At 39.5% G+C, this 19,543-nt stretch overlaps 1 long non-coding RNA gene across 5 annotated transcripts; it reads left to right on the top strand.

Moving 5' to 3' along the window:
• The first annotated feature begins 7,870 nt into the window (after nucleotides 1–7,870).
• LOC112197975 lies at nucleotides 7,871–11,248 on the top strand. 5 transcript variants are annotated; one of them, XR_005804745.1, is made up of 3 exons: nucleotides 7,871–8,076; nucleotides 8,750–8,936; nucleotides 9,028–11,246. It is a non-coding gene; the product is annotated as an uncharacterized LOC112197975 (long non-coding RNA). The 5 variants fall into 5 exon arrangements; XR_002935814.2 differs by having other exon boundaries at nucleotides 7,874–8,076; nucleotides 8,843–8,936; nucleotides 9,028–11,245; XR_002935811.2 differs by having other exon boundaries at nucleotides 7,887–8,076; nucleotides 8,874–8,936; nucleotides 9,028–11,245.
• The last annotated feature ends 8,295 nt before the right edge of the window (nucleotides 11,249–19,543 follow it).

Below are 19,543 nucleotides of genomic sequence, written 5' to 3'. Positions count from 1 at the left end.
GCTAATCAAGAAAGCTAAGGCCGCAATCAACGAGCTCGACTAGCTGCCACCGTGGAACCCAAACTAAATTTATGTTCACACAACATTTTCTCTGACGATGCCGATATCCGCCGTGCAGGACACGCAGAACGTGAGCCTCAATTTCTCGATGGTGGAGGCTCCGAGTCCTTTGTTTACTAATCGGAGAGGCACAATGGTAGGTAGCAGCGGAGTGGCGAAGCTGGTGAATAAGAACAGCTCGAATTTTCTGCAGGTGAGGATGGTGTGGAGGCCGAAGTTGTTAATCTTTGTCTGCCTAAAATTGCCTCTGATCGAAGTTGGGCTAGAGGCTGAAGTTGTCGGCTAAACCGATGAAGTTGCAGGTGAGGATGGTGTGGAGGTGGTGTTGCATGTCGGGAAGAAGGAGAGGATGGAGTGGTGTGATTGGAGCTGTGATTTGAGAGTGGAGGGCTGGCGGGGTCTGAGTTTCTGATCAATGGTGTATAAAAGTGTTCGGAGGAGAGAACGAGAGTAGTGGTGGTCAAGTCATTGGCGGCGGCGGGGGGAATGAACTTGGAGTGAGCGGTGAAGCCTCAATCCACAATTTCAATTTGCTATAGGATTTGAAGTTGGGGGAACCAGAAACAACTGACCATCTGTGGTGCATGAAGATGGATTGAGACGCAGCGGCGGTGTTTGATCGGCGATCGGCGGTGGGAATCGGACAAGCAAGATGATTTGAATCAAGAAAAGAAAGAAAGAAAGAGAGAAGAATAAAGAAAAAAAAGAAAAGAAAAGAAAGAAAGAATTTGAGGGTAAATCGGTCATTTTGTCTTCATTAAGTGACTCACGTGCATCGCACGTGCAAAATTGGGAAAAATTCACCAACGGTGTCTGGACACTTAGGGACTTTCAGAATGATACCTGAACTTACAAAGTTATCAATGTGATACCTGGACTCATTTTTTCGTATCAATGTGATACCTATGGCCAATTTCCGTCACGGAGCCGTTACGGAAATTGGTCATAGGTACGATGTTGATACGAAAAAAATGAGTCCAGGTATCACATTGATAACTTTGTAAGTTCAGGTATCATTCTGAAAGTCCCCTAAGTGTCCAGACACCGTTGGTGAATTTTTCCCAAAATTCATATGCACGGACAATGATTAGCTGGAAACGTGCAGATGATTATAATTAGGGTAAATTCCTGCATAGTATCTGAGATATTGCTACTTGGACAGTTTGATATCCGATATATTAAAATGGACAGTTTGGTACCTGAAGTTAGACTCAGTTTGACACTTTGGTACTTCTGTTAATTTTTTTGTTAAATGTAAGGATAAAATTGACATTTAGAATATATGTATAAAAACATAATAAAAAAACATGAGTTTGTGGGTTGATTTCCGTTCTTCATAATTTTATAGGTATGAATTTATGAGTTATGTTGAAGGTGAAATATTCGAATTTTATGTTAAAGAAATATAATAATCAATTTTTTTTTTGTACTATTCTCTATAAATCCACTAATTTTTCCCCCAAAACTTGGATTTTTCCTCCTCTTCATAAACACAATGCGATGATATTATTTGGTATTATTTTAGGTCTTCATCATTTTTTGGGTCATTTAGGAGAAAATGAAAATTAATTAATACTTTTGGGTTATATTAAAGTTGACATAATTGAATTTTATGTTTAAAAAAATTTAGTTGTACGAGACTAGTTTCAATAGAGTACTGTCATGGGTGTTCACTATATGATTACTATATAGTAAACATAAAATTTGAATATTTCACCTTCAACAGAACACATAAGCATTAATTCATACCTATAAAATTATGAAGAAAATCAACCCACAAACTCATCTTTTTTTATTACGCTTCATACATATATTCTAAATGTCAATTTTATCCTTACATTTAACAGAAAAATTAACAGAAGTACCAAAGTGTCAAACGAAGTCTAACTTGAAGTACCAAACTGTCCCTTTTAATACATCAGGTATCAAACTGTCCAAGTAGCTGTTTGGACCCAAAATGAGCATTTTGGCCTGACAAGGCATGTGTTGGAGAAATTGAGCCAATGTCAGTGGCTCAAGCTATATATTGTCGACAAGCTTGAAATATATATTTAGAGGCTAAATAAAGCCTACTATGGAAGCATGGAAGCATGAAAAGTCAACTTTAGCACATTTTCCTACTTCGGCTAGGAGAAACCGATCTAAACAAGGAAGGAGGGGAGGCAGACTAACCAAATGAAATCTAAATGAGCTAAAACTTTCCAGATTAATACTAGACATCCCAAGGATCATTTCTTATTAAGAGTGCCAGAGCTATTTTTGAGTGGAAGGCCTTCAAACAATCAGTCCAATTTTCTACATAAGCAAAACTGGAAAACTAGACCTGTAAGAGGTCCAGCAGCATTTTCGGCCCAACCGCATGGAATAAAGCTCTGAAAATTTGTCATGATGATCTACACTCATAGTGGAACATTTTTTATGAAGAAGTGGAAGGCTCATTCTGAAGTCTTGTTGGAGAAATAATTGAAGGAATAAAGGGGCAGAAACTGACCTAAAACCAGCTCAATATTCACATGTTCATGTTTCCTACCCACATGAAGAAAGCTAGATGCTTTTCTTTTTTTCCTTGGATATATTTTTCTACTACAATCTCTTTAATAGATCATCATCACTTCCATGTTTCTGCACCTTCATGCTTTGCTTTCATTTCATCATTTCTCTATCTTTTCCATATTTTACAAATCACTTTCATACTCCACTTTCATTATTTTTCTTCCACTCATCATTTCACTCTTCTTTTTCTTCCCTATATAAACACCTTCTCATCTCATTCTAAAACACACATTCACAACTTCAAAACATCTCTAAGATGATCTAAGTTCTCTCTAGAGCAACCTCTCTAAGAGCAACTCCTCTCATTCTCTTTCTCTTACCGGTGATCACACTCCTAGTCCTAGTCTTCCCAGAAGCCGACTTTCAATGCCACCAAACCCTCTGTCAACGTACTTCTGTCCTAGTCTCCTCGAGAGCCGATTGTAGTACCACGACCAAACACCAACACTAAGACACATTCACAACAACATCTCTAAGATGATCTAAGTTCTCTCTAGAGCAACCTCTCTAAGAGCAACTCCTCTCCTTCTCTTTCTCTTACCGGTGATCACACTTCTAGTCCTAGTCTTCTCATAAGCCGACTTTCAGTGCCGCCAAACCCTCTGTCAACGTACTTCGGTCCTAGTCTCCTTGAGAGCCGATTGTAGTACCACGTCCAAACACCAACACCAAAACACATTCACAACATCAACATCTCTAAGATGATCTAAGTTCTCTCTAGAGCAACCTCTCTAAGAGCAACTCCTCTCCTTCTCTTTCTCTTACCGGTGATCACACTTGTAATACCCCGAAAATTCATATTATTTTCCGATGACGTTTTGGAAATGATTTCGTGGTCATGGGTGATTGTACGAAGCTTTGAGGAGTTGTGGAATTAGTTCGAACGAATTTATTTTGAAATCGAAGTCATTTAGGGGGGTCTCAAAAAGTTCATTTGGGAAAAGTTCATTCATGAAAGTTGTAGAGCTCGTCGATACGATCGCGTGCATATGTGGAACGCAATATTCGGAGTTCGTATGAATAAGTTATGAATTTTTGAAAATTGAGAATTTTATATAAATAGGAGATTTTTCTGATTTTTGTCATTAAGGACAAAAATTTCATTTTTTTGCCAAACAGTCCCCCCCCCCCCCCCCCGGTTCTCTCTCTTCCGCGTCTCCTCAGACCCGGCGAATTGCTTCTGACCCGACCAGGCTGGAACGCCGCCCTCCGGCCTCCTCCGGCCCCGGAACCGGCCTTCCCCGAGTTCGCCGTCGCACGCCCAGCCGCCCTCTGGTGTCACCGTGCTCCGCCACTGCCCCGAATGCTGGATCGTAGGAGGTCCAGTTTCGTCCGATCTGACCCGGCCGGAAAACGACTTTTCCGGCGATGCACGGGCCGATCGTTCCCATTTTCGTGATCTCCTCTTCATGATCAGCTATGTAAGTCTTTCATCACGATTTTGTGTATAGAATGCTAGATCAAGCGTTGACTTTTTGACAGTTCTGGTTGAATCTGGGTTTCGGATCGACGCTCCAGATTAATCCAAACTTCAAAGCTTGATCTAGGACGATCTAGGCCGAATCAGACTTAGCTCTAGTTATGAAAGTTGATCACCCTTTAATTCTGAAGAAGTTTGTAGTTGGTTACTTTGCCATCGGAGGTGGTTGACCCGTCGTTGACCGCCGGTTTGACCACCACTTGTGGAGGCGCGTGGCGGCGCGTCCGGCCATATTTTCGTGTTCTGTTCTCAGTTTATTCATCTATGCATCCATACGAGCGTTTTGATATATTATAAGGTTATTTTGGAAAAGTTGATGAATAGTGGATTTACGTTTTTATGTTTATCTTCGGTTTTCGATCTGTGAAGATCAGACCATCGGTTTTACTTCAAATTTTAATATGTTGATCGTATGACTGTCCCGGTGACTTTGTGAGGTCACGGGCGAAGATCCGACCGTTGGATCTTCGTATAATTGTGATTTAGTGATTCCGAAGGCGATTCGTGAGAATCTGACCGTCGGATTTTCATGAAATTTTGTGGAGATGTTTATAAGGACGATTCAGGAAGATCCGACCGTTGGATCTTCGTGATATTTTTGGAGGATGATCCTAGGGCGATCCGTGAGGATCCGACCGTTGGATCATCATATAATTTCGATCCGACCGTTGGATTGCCTTTATTTTCGAATCCGACCATTGGATCGTCTTTATTTTCGAATCCGACCGTTGGATCACCTTTATTTTCGAATCCGACCGTTGGATCGTCTTTATTTTCGAATCCGACCGTTGGATCACCCTTATTTTCGAATCCGACCGTTGGATCGTGCATATAATTTTGATCTGACCGTTGGATCATTGTTTAATTTTGTTTATGAGTTGTTGGCTAAGTTAGAATCATGTTTGACTAGGTGATTGATGGTCATCCTTGGTGAGCGGTTTTGGTGTGTATTGTGAAAGTGAAGACGCTGCGGGATTAGAGGTGAGTAAATCTCACGCGGTTCATATTACGAACCGAGTACTTTTAATTAATTTATTTGTCGTAATTGTGTGAAAAATATTTATGGAATAAATATTTGTTTTTAATCACATGGACTTGATCAACTACGTCCATAGGTAAGTAAAATGATTTTAAATTATACAAAATGTATTTCCTGTTTTCTTGCATGAACTATAGTTGGTATTAGTAATTATCCCTGAGTGGATGATTATGTATATATATATTTACGTGGATATATATATGGAATGGTGTGACATTGAAGAGTGTGGAATTGTGATGATTTATTTATTATGGTTTGAGATGTGGCTTTATACGTGACTTACTGTATTTATACGTGAATTACCATATTTATATGCGATGATTATGATCACTGAGTCATGTAGATTTTATGATGGACATTGGGGGATGTATAGAGTGTTGGGATGTAGTGCTCTGAGGACGGGGAGTTCGAAGAACGCCGGTTAAATAATAACCGAGATGTAGTGCTCTGAGGACTGGGAGTCCGAAGAACGCCGGTTAAATAATAACCGAGATGTAGTGCTCTGAGGACAGGGAGTCCGAAGACCGCCAGTTAAATAATAACCGAGATGACAGGTAACAAGGTAGTTAGAACTCTAACGTGTTATTGGTGTTGGGTCCAAACAGTTGGGATGGACCAAAGTGGTAGTATTGTGGGTAGAAAATTGTGGAAATGTATTTGTTGGGGATTTTCCGTGTTTTGTTTTGATGTTTCCTTGCAGATGTTGAGATTGTTGATTTTTACTTGAGTTAAAATAAACATGTTATAAAATCAACAATTCTTTCTTTTTTACTCACGAGCTTTGCAAAAAGCTTACCGGGTTTTGTGTTGTTGCAATTCCCGGTACACTATTCAAATTGTGTAGCGGGAAATCTTGCAGGTTAAGAGAATCAGGACTGTGATCGTGCGGGTTAGAGTAATTGTTGTAGTTTTACAATGATTGTATTAGTGAGGTGAGTGATGCTCAATTTGAGCTTTACATATTTACTTTGTTTAAGTGAGTTGTAATAACTAAATTGAGATTTGTAATTTGAGTGGTTTGCGTTGTAGTTGTATATTCATGTTCCGGATTTGACAAAAAAGTTATTCAAAATTCGGGGCGTGACAACACTCCTAGTCCTAGTCTTCCCAGAAGCTGACTTTCAGTGCCACCAAATCCTCTGTCAACGTACTTCGGTCCTAGTCTCCTCGAGAACGCTCGAGAAGCTGGAGAACAATTCCATAAGCCTTTCTTGAGCAGCGACAAACAGACCACTCAACATGCCGCGAACATCACATCTGAGTTCACAACCTTACGCGAGGAAGGTTCCAGCTTGGCTAATTCGCAGCAAGGCGAATTGGAACGTCAAAAACCTGCTCGCGAAGAGGTCGTTTCTGAGACTAACTTGCCTATAGGTGGCAATCAACCTAAGGGTCTCACTGGTGAGTCACAGCCTTACACAGGGGCTGTGCATGGAAAAGGTCATCAACAAGATTGTTCTTCTGACAATACAATTGTCTCTGAACAAATATCTGATTTCTCCACTGATCAAGCCAAATATCTGATTTGGGTTCCATCTTTTGTCTTAATACTTCTGTCTTGATCTCCTGCAATAGGTCCTCGGTATCATAGACAGCTCCTTTAACCTCATTGAACCATGCCTTCACATTTGGGTTGTTCAGTTGTTTTCCCTCGGCGTCATCGAGGTAAGGCTTAATATCCAACAACTGCTTCTGTAACACCTCCTGGACATGGGTCAGGGGCACACGACCTAGCTTGTCTTGAATCACTGTAACAATCTTTTGGATGAACTTTGACTCGTGCCTACAAATTGCAATCAAAACAAAAATATATCATACAAGCTAGCCAGCTATGAGTCTATCAATTTCAAAGTAATAGATTTGCGAATAAAGTCAACAAATTACATGACATGTATATACAGTTGTTATTTAGTAATTTCTCAAGGCTTTAGTTATGATCTGAATTTACATACCCGTCAGCTTCATTTTTTAAAACATTTGCTGCTAGACCTGCAACTTCTTCAAGTGCTGCCCGCCAGATATTCAACTTCTCTGATGATTGATTTTCTTGGTGTTTGGGAACCTCTGAAAGAGTTTCTGCCTGCTTCGTCAATTGAGATGGACCAATATCATAGTAGACCGGGAACACGATATGATCGGATGTCCTCTTGCGTTCAAGGATCACAACAAGCTCGTCCAGACACGAATCGGAAGAGGTATAATCTCTCGAAAACACAATCACAGAACTTCGTGACAGATGAATTGCTTTCTTTAGTTCTTCCCAGATATTCTCCCCTCTCTCGATTCGGTTATCCCGGAAAGTATGGAATCGGGCGTTGAGAAGGGCCGTGTACAGGTGATCAGTGAAGTTCTTTCGGGTGTCTGTACCTCTGAAGCTGAGGAACACGTCATAAGAAGGAGGTCCAGAAGGAGTAGTAGTATATGTAGAAGGGGAGGCCTTGTGCTGAGCCATGGATGAACCAGCAAAATTCTGCTCAGGGAAATCTCAAAATTTTGGTGGTTTCTCAGTTGAGTGGGAATTGGGTTCCAAATTCCTTTCTTTCTTTCTCTTCTTTTGCTCTTGGTTCCAAATGCATTTGGTGGAAATGTCGGCCTGGCCTTTTCTTTTCTTGTCAGTGGGATGCCCCATTTCTTTTGTTTTCTTTTCTCTTTTATGGTTGGATGCCCCTTGGTTTTTTTTCAGTCAAAGTCATCACGCCCCTTTCTTTATTTCGGTAAAAAAGAGTTAAAAATTCACATGCACGGACCGTGATTAGCTGGAAACGTGCAGATGATTATAATTAAGTTGATTTAAAAGTCGAATTTGCCCTTATTGTTCGGGTAGAATATCAAAGCTGATGTGAAAGTCGTTTGGGATTGAGTCAGTTGGATTGAAATCGAAAAGACAGAGTTTTCTGGGTTATCTTTGCAGGGTGAAAGAGGAGACAGAGCGGGAATAGAGACGGTGAGATCTGTGTTGCTTTGAAAATTTGATAGTTTAGTTTTGGTTTCGTTTCGCTAATATGATTGATTGAGTAAGGAAAACGATTTCTTAAGTGTATGGGAAAATTTGATTTTGTAAAACAACTAGAATCTCATAGGCTATATAAGTATCTGTTATTTCAGTTGAACAAGTCTTCAATCCGAAATAGTGATTTCTATTTGATTCATCAGTTGAAATATATACATTGAAGAAATGGTTTCTGTTCAGTTTATCAATTCTGGTTTCATATAGCTAATGTGCAGAACAACTAGAACAAAAGTAACAATGAAAGATTTTTGTTCTTATGGATTTCAATTGATTGAATTCGCAGGTCATGTGTTATATATCAATAATGTTGCAATTTCACATTCTGACTTAGTGGTCACTTACATTTAAATGTATTCTGTTAAGTCTTGACACTAAATAATTTCATATACAGTGTTCAGCTATCCTGCTTTTTAGTTAAAGTAACTTAAACAATTGCGTATACAGTGCTCAGCTATCCTACTTTTTAGTTAAATGCAAAACAAACAAAATTCTACTCCCATCAATATTCTTATGACTGCCATTTTCATGTTTGATGCCAACATTGATGCACATTTATCATTTATTGCTATCCTGCTACAACCAAAAAGTACAATTGCTCGGTTTTCAGATGATTGGCAATATTTGCCTCTATCAGATTAAGACATGCTACTCATTCCTTGATGTTATTCATATATATGCACCATATTGGCTCAATACTTAGGTAAACATCAGATACTTCCTATTGTCTTTAGATCCTTTGAAGCTGCTGGTGCTCTTGAGAAGTTTGTACAGAGTGATTATGGTGAAGATATAAGGTAACATAAACGCCTTCTTAATCTACAATTATTCTATCAGGCTGAGGAATATTGTAATAATAAAAGACTAATTTTTAAATTTGTACTGCAGGCCTTAATTACACTGATGATATCAAGTCCATTGACCGTCAAAGGAAATTGGCATTCCCACGTCCTGTCTTGGCAAGTGAAAATTCTTGCATCTCCTTCATTCCTGATTTTCATAAAGATATATTATTCTAAACAATCTCGTCCCATGATAATTCTGTTCTGCAGATGCTGTTTGTAGTTCAATTCAATACCATAATAACAATTTGTGTCAACTTTAAAGTAACACTTTTGTCTTTCATAATTGAAAAGATGACTGATCATGTGCACCTCAAGAAAGGGAATTATGAAAGACAAGATATCCATTACTGTTATGCTTCATTCATATTATAGCCCTTTTATAGTTGATTCATGTCATTTAGCTAGTATTTGTTGGCGTGCAATTTTCGAATTGACATAAACATTTATCAAACGAATTGATTTGAGTCTGTTTTTTGAGTGTTATTTAATAAAAGCCTATTAAGAAACCAACCTTAGGACAAATTTATCAGGCAACGACCCATTTTCAATTTTTATAGTTGGTTTGTGCTTCAATAGCAGTACTATATTCCCAGACCACAATGTTGTCCCAATTGGATCTGCATTCACATACACTCAATAAGTTTTATCATCTTTTAATCTTACTACGATCGAATGTTTTCCATAACCGGTGTTTCTTTCTTTTGGTATTATGTCCAGTACTTTACTGGAAACATTTTTTCTGTACATCTTTTACTTTGCTCTCTGTTCTCAAGCATTTACAGACCTACAAAAGCTACCTTCAATGTTTGTTTGCACAAATAATATATTGGTAAGGACTCATATTTTTCGAGCTGCTCTATGTCATACACTATATCATTGCAAATCAACTTTTCAACTGTATTATCAAATCAAATTTTATTGAATGGATTGCTGACACTTTATATTATGCAGAGCAGCCCCTACACTGGAACTGTGTTCATCAATCCAACTACGAGAGTTCCCTTTTTCACGCATCTTTCTCCTGCCCTGCTTTCGCTCACTGTTAATATTACCTTTGTAGACATGTAATGTATCTAACATACAATTCACAACATTTCTTCATTTCATTGCAGTGCGGGGGCAATCTTGCTAGTTATTTTAAAGGTTAAAGTTGGGCTTCGCCATGGGCCTCACTTGATCAAAATCATCTTCTGAGAAAGCCCAAAGATACACACCTACGACTTGTACACTCGACTCAAGGTACTGAAGAGAAGTCCAGTGCAGATTAAGTGATTAACGGGGAAATATCTCCAGTTAATTTGTTGTCTGAAATTTTATACAATATATGAGCTTTGCTGTAATTGCAGCAAAGCAGACCCGATCCTCGATGCGGCTGGCCACGATTAGTATATGGAGTTAGCAATAACCAAAAGATGAAACCACAACAGGACTGCTTGCTAGCTTTGAAAGCATGAGAATATAGTATAGCCGTATCTAGAACTACAAAAACTTATCCAAGGGGTAGCAAAATTAAATAGCTCAATTGATCATGTATCGAGCAATAAAAAAAAGTCTAGTACTGTCAAATACTTTCCCTGTACTAGTATAGACTTTATTTTCTAATATAGGTACTACTGTTATATCTTCTAATGTAGGTACAGCTTATACATACTGCAAACTGCAGAATACTTCTCTGTACTATTTCCATGTCTGCTCCTCGAAAGTTGAAGCCATTATTAGTAATCCTGCCATCACTGCAAAAGTTTTCCCAGCAATGTAAGGAGCTGTAGGTAGATCATCGAAGTAGCACCAAAAACTCAATCACGAGGAAGTCCAAGAGTTGATACAGTCCGCAAGGGAATTTTCTTGCTGACATGCTGCATATAAAGAACAAAGGTCAAAGCTCAAATCAATTGGCATTGCACTAGACTACCTTGGAACAGGAAAAGATTTTAGAAGTCGCAATACTGTTGTTGCCCATGGTGTCTTTTGCACATACACATATCCACAAAACTGAGAATTTGGCCATTGAATTTAATGCTCCAGAGACAACACATAGAGCAGTGCAACAAACTTTCACTCTAACAACATGCATTTAACAGAACTTATCGATAGACTGATTTGGAACGGAAAGGATCTTACCAGTCAGTAAGGCAGCTCTTATCATTCTACATACGACTACATCCCGATATTATGTGCATAGGTGAATTAGATAGGTTATGAGGATTCTTGTATCATTACTGAATGTTTATGTCTCCTGATCATGGAGTCCAGCTGACAATTTATAGGCTTCCATCGTCATATAGTTTTATAAAGGACTACAATGAAAAGGCAGTAGATTTATATTGAAGAAGAAATACCTGACATAATTTTGGAAGATTATGATTAATGGAAATGGCCGGGACCCCTCAAGGCATTGCAACTGCATCATACATTTTCCACATTGATAGTATGCTATGGATGTCAGCAATCTTGGAACAATCTTCCCCTTCCTCTCATAATTGGTGTTATTTTTAAGCAAAGCACACACACTAATGATGTCTACAGAAAGAGGTGAGGTGGTAAGAAATTGAACTCAGAGTAATACATAATCTTCAAGGTTTCAAGTGAGTTGAGATGTCCAAACCACTTGACGATATCCATTGTCATAAGATTAAGACAGTAGATCCAGAGATAAGTGACAGTACTGGGTAATTGCCCCTTTTCTGGAAATGAATCTAGCAATTCACATCATCAATGCCAAAGTCAAGTGACAAATTTTTAAGAGATGCGAGTCCTCGGAGACCTTCACAATCTGCAAATTGTTTGCAACAAAGTGTTTTTTTTTTGGCAAGAACCGATTATTATGGGAATTGTTTCACCTTTGACAGGTCTCATAACTGGTTACTGAGATGAGGGTCCAACAGCTACAAGCATTATGAGATGCTGCATGTAAAACACAGAAAAAATCAGGATACATTAGCCATCTTTCCAAAATGCACGCCCTAAGCCCCGACCTTTAAAAAGATCATTAATCCTTCAATTCCACAACATATACAAAAGTTAACACCTTTAGTGGCAGCACTGCAAATAGTTGTAAACTTGTAACATCTAGGGACGCACTGGCAACAGAAGCATACAAACATAAGTAGTAGCTTGACCCTGAAGCAAGAGAATCCGAAAGTTGAAGTAGACTCGAGATTAATAAAGATATTAACGATTGTGTACACTGTATCTCTATTTTCAATTTCTCAATTTACTATATGCAGTTCCACATTGTGTCTACAGCTTATAATCTTTCAATGGAAAAATTGAAGACTCCCTGCTGTGGACTTGAGCTTAAACATTTTTTTAGGAAAATCAATACAGGCCCAAATTCTCTGTTACAATATTGAAACAGATTATAATGCATAGGTAGCTGTTTTAACTGTTAAAGTTTTTTTTTTTGACTTTGTCAAGGGGAACTCAAAGGCTTCCTAGGCCCAAGATAAACCCCTTCGGCGCATGTGAAATGCTCCAACTGTGCATTGCAGCACAGTGCCTAGCCACTTTGACAGCTTCGGGGTTCGAACTTAGGTTGGGGAGCACACCCAACTAGGCAAGAACCACTAGGCCACTTGCAGTGGTTAACAGTGTTAAAGTTGATACTGAGTTAAGCTAGTTAGTTGAGTTAATCAAACATTTTTGAGACCAGAGATTGGGATGTGGTCATTCCTAGAATTGTGGAATCAACGATGAGTTCAAGCAATAGGATCTTACACGCAGAATATGTGACCCCTTGAGACATGGCATGTCATATCTTCTGCCAATTGATCTATTTGAGGGGGATATGAGCAATCTGGGGCCAATCTTCACCCGTCTCTATTTGGTACCGTTTCTTAAGCAAAGGACAGCCATGGATATTTAGACGAGAAAGACATCCATGGATATTTAGACGAGAAAGAGATGTCGGCAGTCCACTATCTTGCAAGCACTGCAGCGCATGGCAATTCTGGTGCCATCCATGGTCTTGAGATTCATTCAGTAGATATTAAGAGTAGTGAGAGAGCTGGACAACATTTGCTCCTCCAGAAAGGAATCTACCTCTGCACATCTATTCAAGTTAATTAAAGTCAATTAACAAAAGGACTAAATTCAGTCTAGCCCTCCAAAATCGAAGCCTTCAACAGATGTTTCTCCTTCACGGCAAAGAAATATTCCACCAGGGAGTAAACTACTCATGGCCAGTAACTGAGATGAAAATTTTGCTTAATGGGATGCTGCATGTGAAGTACAGATAACAAAGAGAGGATACATTAGCTAGCCAGCTGTCCCATAGCATGAATCCCTGGCCTAAGGCTAAGGAGTGCCTCCACCAGTACTCTAGCTACATGTTGTTACCAAAACTCATCAATTTACTAATATGGAAGAGAAAGGATCATATTCCATCAATGAAGGTGCAAGAGTTTCTGGTCCTCGGGGTTATCTACTTACAAAGAGTAGATGTTTGATAATTGAGTAAGTGTCCATGAAAGAATAGAGAAGGACCACAACCTGTAAGGTCATTAATTAGTTCTTGGATATCAGATTTTATACAAAAGGACCTTAAAAGTATGGACTAAAGCACAACAAGGAAGGATTATCCCTTATTACACCTGCACTAACCAATGCAATCACTGTGGTCTCCTAATGCTTGGGATTAGAACTACATGAAGCCTTAATTTTCATAACTAATGCAATCACTATGGTCTCTTAATGCTTAGACACTCCATTACTAATCCATAAAGTACACAGATAAAACGCAGATCAAGGTAAGAAAAAAAAAAAGAAGGAAACAAAAAGAAGAAGAAGAAAAGAAAGAAACAGACAGAAAAGTACATGCGATAGCAAATGCACAACCTTAGAACAAACGTATCAAAAAATTAGAGAATGAAATTGTATCAGCTACATACCGTTTTATTTCCTGAATTGAAACTTGCCAGTTCATCTTCATAGAGGCAGAAAATGACTTCGTTCGCATTCTGCATGTCACTGATTTTGGATTTTTTCTGTCAAACATCCAAATCAAATCACTTGATTCTCCTTGAATGGTTAATGCAACCCGAAACTTAAGACTCAAACAAAATGGTTGCAATGGAATTTGAAACAGAGGAGACATTTTGGGAAAGGGGAACTTACTTGGGTAGACTATAGAATAAGTTATTCTAATCATTGTAGAGATACAGCGTAGAGGGTTGATCTATCACTATAAGAGGTTGGTCTACTACTAAAACAATCTAGTTGCCATTGACATAATCAATCTAGTTGCCATTGCCATAACCAATGTACTACAAAACATACAGACTCCGAATTAAACAACCAGTTTTGAACACGTTGACAGGTAAGGAATGCTGAAATGGAGTGGTTTTTACATTCTGGCAATCAAAATAAATAGACCAAAGGTTAAAACTGGGCTTTGAATTGGGCTTCACCTTATTTTCCCCATAATCATCTTTAAATAAACCCGAAAGTACACCCCTTAAACTTTCCCACATGTTTATGTCCAATTGTATTTTACTTTTCATTTTTGGAAATAAACAGCCATGTTGAAGTATGTCGACATAATGTGTGTCTCTTCAAACTAGGGTTTAGTCATTGAGTTGTAATAGGAGAAGGTTCTAGATTACCTAGTTATGTTCGGATTCTATTACCTTTTATATACTTTGTAATTCCCTATTTAAAGGGCTTCTATTATCAATGATATACACACAATTCTCTCTGCAATTCCATTTTCACTTAAATACGTTATCAGCACGAGCTTTAACCTTAGCCGAAAAGAAAAGAAAAAAAACCCTAAAAAGCTTCCCTCACCAAAACTGCCGAAATCCCTACCTGCAACCCTAGCCTACCTCACTGCAGCCCTGCCTCCTGCCGCAAGCACCGCAGCCTCCTACTGCCTCTCCACTGCACACTTGCTGCCCCGCAGCCTTCCGCCCAGCCTTGTTGCCCCTGCAGCCCGCGCACCAACCCGCCAACCTGCCTGCATAGCCACGCGCGCCCCTGCGTCCCTGCACCCTTCTGCTTGCTGTTGCCGAGCCCGTTGCCTACTGCTGTCGAACCCGCTGCCTGCTGCTGCCGAATTTGCTGCTGCCTGCTGCCGCTGCTACCACTCGTCGCTGCTGCTGCTCGCCGTTCGGCCACTGCTTTTGCTGCTGCAGTTTACTACAACACGCCTGCTCCAACACGCGCGTGTTCTCAAGCCCCAAATCATCACGTAAGTTTTTGTAATTAAATTTGCTGCTTTCTTGTATTTTAAATTCCTTTTATTTTCTGCAGAATTTTGGAATATATGAACATGGTTTTGAGTATTTAATAAGCGGAATTGTGGGGATTCACGCTTAACGAACTAAGAGTGTTCGTATGAACTAAGAGTGTTCATAATAAACGAACTAAGAGCGTTCGTATGAACTAAGAGTGTTCATAATGCTTGGACTAAGAGCGTCCGCAAGCATCAAATTGTGACCATATTAAAACATTATTGTTTGGTCTAATCCAAGAGATTCTTGGAAATTGATTTCTTGGTAGCATAGCTCGGAAATCTTATTATTTTAGTTTTCGTGGAAGTTTAGCTCCGAAACTAATACATCTTCTCTTCTTATTTTCAAGATGTCGAATGAACCAAGGCTCGACTTTCCTATGCTTGACTCAACAGGCTCGGATTACCACAATTGGGTAACCGATGTTGAGAACCACCACACTTCAAAGGGAATATTGCCCATAATTCAGGAACCTAATCTTGTTTTCGTATGAACACCTACAAAGCATGCTCAAGCAGTTATCTTGATGATACGTCATATGGACAAAGCACTCAGATTGGAGTATATGTCGATCAAGGATGCAAGAGAGCTATGGGTAGCGCTAGAAGAGCGCTTTGCCAATGTCCAAGATTCCCTCCTCCCTAACTTCAAGGTTCAATGGAACAATCTGCGCTTTGTTGATTTCAAGTCTGTTGCTACATATAATTCAGAAACTCTTCGCCTACAGTCTATGTTGAGATTTTGTGGACAACCTGTCACAGAGCAAGAACTAATTGAGAAAACTCTCTCCACCTTCCCCGTTTCAGCCATTGTGGTATCAAAGCAATATTGTACTGAGGTCAATGCTGAACGGATCACAAGGTTTCATCAGTTTATCAATCTTATGTCTGTAGCTGAGAAACATGGTAACATACTCGTGAGGAATTATTGTCACGCCCCGAATTTTGAATAACAAATTCAAATCTGAAACATGAATAATAACCAATGCAAATAACGTCCTGAATTTTTTTCTTAACCATCATCTCACAAACCATAATACAAGCCTCATAGCAAACTATCTCTCAAGTCAATTATTACAATACCAACATAGATAAAATGTTACGCTCAAAAGAGTCCATGAAACACACCAAAAAAAACCAAGTGCTGGTCTCAACCCTGCTGCCCTACTCAGCTCGCTCTCCACCCTGATTATCCTGACCTGCAGGATCATCCACTACACCGTTTGAATAGTGTACCGAGATTGCAACAACACAAAACCTGGTAAGCTTTCTAAAAGCTCGTGTGAGTAAATAAGAAATGAACGGTTGATTTATTAAATCACAATTCTTTTAATTCAAGTAAATCAATCCAACAATCCGAACACACACAACAATCCCAACAATTTAATCACCAACTCAACTCACGTGGCACAAGTACTCACAATGCAATAACCTAGTTACCACCATGACCGTACTCCCACAACAGACTAGAGCTCTAACTGCATATATCGTAACCTGTCACTCGGCCGAGGTTCAGCCTTGCGAATATACTTGCCTCGATCACCAATGTGATAAAAGGTCCTTAAATCAAAACATTCCATGTACAATTTCATCAATCACTCACATGATAGATCGTACACCGATAATCAAAGTACAATTTCATCAATCACTCACATGATGAATCGTACAATTTCATCAATTTCATCAACACAATAAAATCAACACTTTCCCAAATACCACACCATTCAATATATATTTCGCGTAAATATATATATATATATATATATATATATATATATGTAGTCACCCTCACCGGAATGACCACTAATACCAACTATAGTTCACATGCGTTCAAATCAGGAAATTCATTTTTATAAGGAAAACTTGTGTTTACTTACCCATGGACTGTAGGGATCAAGTCCATTTTATTTAAAAACAAATATTTATTTTCACAAAATACTTTCCACAATTTAACAAATAATTAGAAACATAGCAAGATTTGGTTCATAAATGAACCATGTGAGATTTACTCACCTCTCACTCCCGCTGCGTCTTCTATCAACCAAATCACAATATCTTAATCGTTCGTCCACTTAAACTGTCAAGTACCTAATCAAGTGTGGTCTTAACTTAGTAAACAATTCATAAAATAAACTTAAATGATGATCCAATGGTCGGATCCTCACCCATGACCACACAATGTCATCGGGACAGTCATACAATCATCATATCAAAACTACAAGTCGATCGGACAGCCTGATCCTCACGGATCACAAACCGAATGATCAAAATCGATCGAAATTGTAAAATTCATAACTTAATCATACAATCTCCAAAATTTACATGCTATATATCAAAATGATCGTATCAACATGTAGAACATAAAAATGGGCAGAAACTGCCCTTGAGACCCTCCGAAGGTGGCCGGAAAAGGGCGCCGGAGTTAGTGGCAGAGCCGCCGCGGGCCACAGCCAATGCCGTCGAGGCCGGGCTGTTCCCCTTCGTTTCATCATTTTGAGAAACTTTCATAACTAGCATGAAGTCGGAAAACTACGGGAAGATATCAAAAATACCTGAAATCAGTCGGTTCGCCCGGAATATATCCAGTTTTCCGACGAGGCTCCGTTCAACGTGAAATCGATCACCTCGGGTCCGGTTATTTTTGGAGCGTGATCAGGATGTTGAGGTAAGTTCAACAAGCTAAGAAACTCGAGTTTTGGTGGCCGGAGCTAGGAGAAATCTAGATTGGAAGGCCTCTAACCAAAAACGTGCTCCCGCCGCTGCTACAGGCCTTTCCGCGGCGCAAGGCTGCCACTGGAAGCTGCGCAAGGACGAGACGAAGCAGTGGGAGGTGGTTTGGTGTGGTTTTGTGACCGGAGGAGAGGGAGAACGGAGCCGGAGACTCCTTGCTTTGTTTTCAGCTCGGGCTCGGGAGGGAGAGAGAAAAAAACTGTGCGGCTGCCAAAAAAGGAAACCCTAGCTATTTTTGGAAATTCCCAAAAATAGCTAGGTATATATACCCAAAATGGAAACTTTTCCAAACGTGATAACTTCTTCGTACGAACTCCAATTCTTGCGTTCTGCATATGCACGAACTCGTATCGACGTGCTCTACAACTTTCGTGAAGGAAGTTTTCGGAGAAACCCAACGTATAAAAAGTCAACATTTGCGCCCCCCCTAAAGTCATACTTTCCTAATAAAAATTCGTCCAAAACACTTCCGCTCCACCCTTGAACCACGAACTCGTACAAATGAACACTTTACTAATTCCGGAAAACCATTAGAAATTAATGACGAATTTCCAGGGTCTTACAATTATAATTCAAGGCCCATTGGAACTAAGAACGTTCATGAGGCAAATTATAATACACCCAAAGGAGGGCGCAAGGAGCGGAACCCTAAGAATAAGGGACATGACATGAGGGACGTATGAGTCCATATAACCGCCCTAACCAGGAAAGAAACGGCAAGTTTGGTGCAGATACACGTGGTGGTAATGCCACACGTGGGAGAGGGGGTCATGGCAACCCTGGCCTGTGGTGGTGGCGTCATGGGTCGTGGTGGTGGCGCTAACCCTCCTAGGGAACGCCCATAACGTGCACCTCAATTGAAGGGAGGCAACCACAATGATGTGTGTCATCGATGTGGATCAAGTTAGCATTGGTTCAAGCAATGCAAGGCAAGCGAGCAACTAGCTGCAAGATACAAGGCATACAGGAACGTGAGGGAACAAGAAGTATACCTTGCAGAAGAAGAAGAAGAAGAAGAAAATGGTGGAGACGTTAATCTCACCATAGAGGACTTCAAAGCTGAAGATGAAGTGCACAAGGATGCCGCAGACTTTGATTAGATTAATCCTTTTATTTTCCAAGAATTTTTGTAATGGCAATATGCCTTAGTCAATAAGTGACAATTGTATTAACTCTTTCTCATGTGGCGCACCCAATAAAATATGATGTCTAGGAAAGTCATTGAGATTATTGGTACTTAAGAGAGCCTTGCTCCACCAACATCTCTCTCTACTTTCCTGGTCATATTTGATTGGAGTTACCAAACGGACTGAGTGACTACAATTTGTCTAAGTTTGATTTTCTTTAGTTTGGATTAGACTTTTTGGGACCTTTGATGTAATCATTGGCTATATTTATTAATAAAGTACATATTATTATTCAATATCATGGACATGTTTTTAATTCCGAACTTTAATATTTTTCAGTATGTTTCCTGGTGAGTTGGAATGCTTTGTTGATAGTGGCACCACACATACTATATTGCGACATAGGCAACTATTTTTATGGATGACGCCTAGTCGATCTCCCGTGACTACGATGGCTGGACCATCATAAT

Source organism: Rosa chinensis, chromosome 1 (genome assembly GCF_002994745.2).
Source record: "Rosa chinensis cultivar Old Blush chromosome 1, RchiOBHm-V2, whole genome shotgun sequence".
NCBI lineage: Eukaryota > Viridiplantae > Streptophyta > Magnoliopsida > Rosales > Rosaceae > Rosa > Rosa chinensis.
This window is presented reverse-complemented; position numbering and strand designations above follow the sequence as displayed.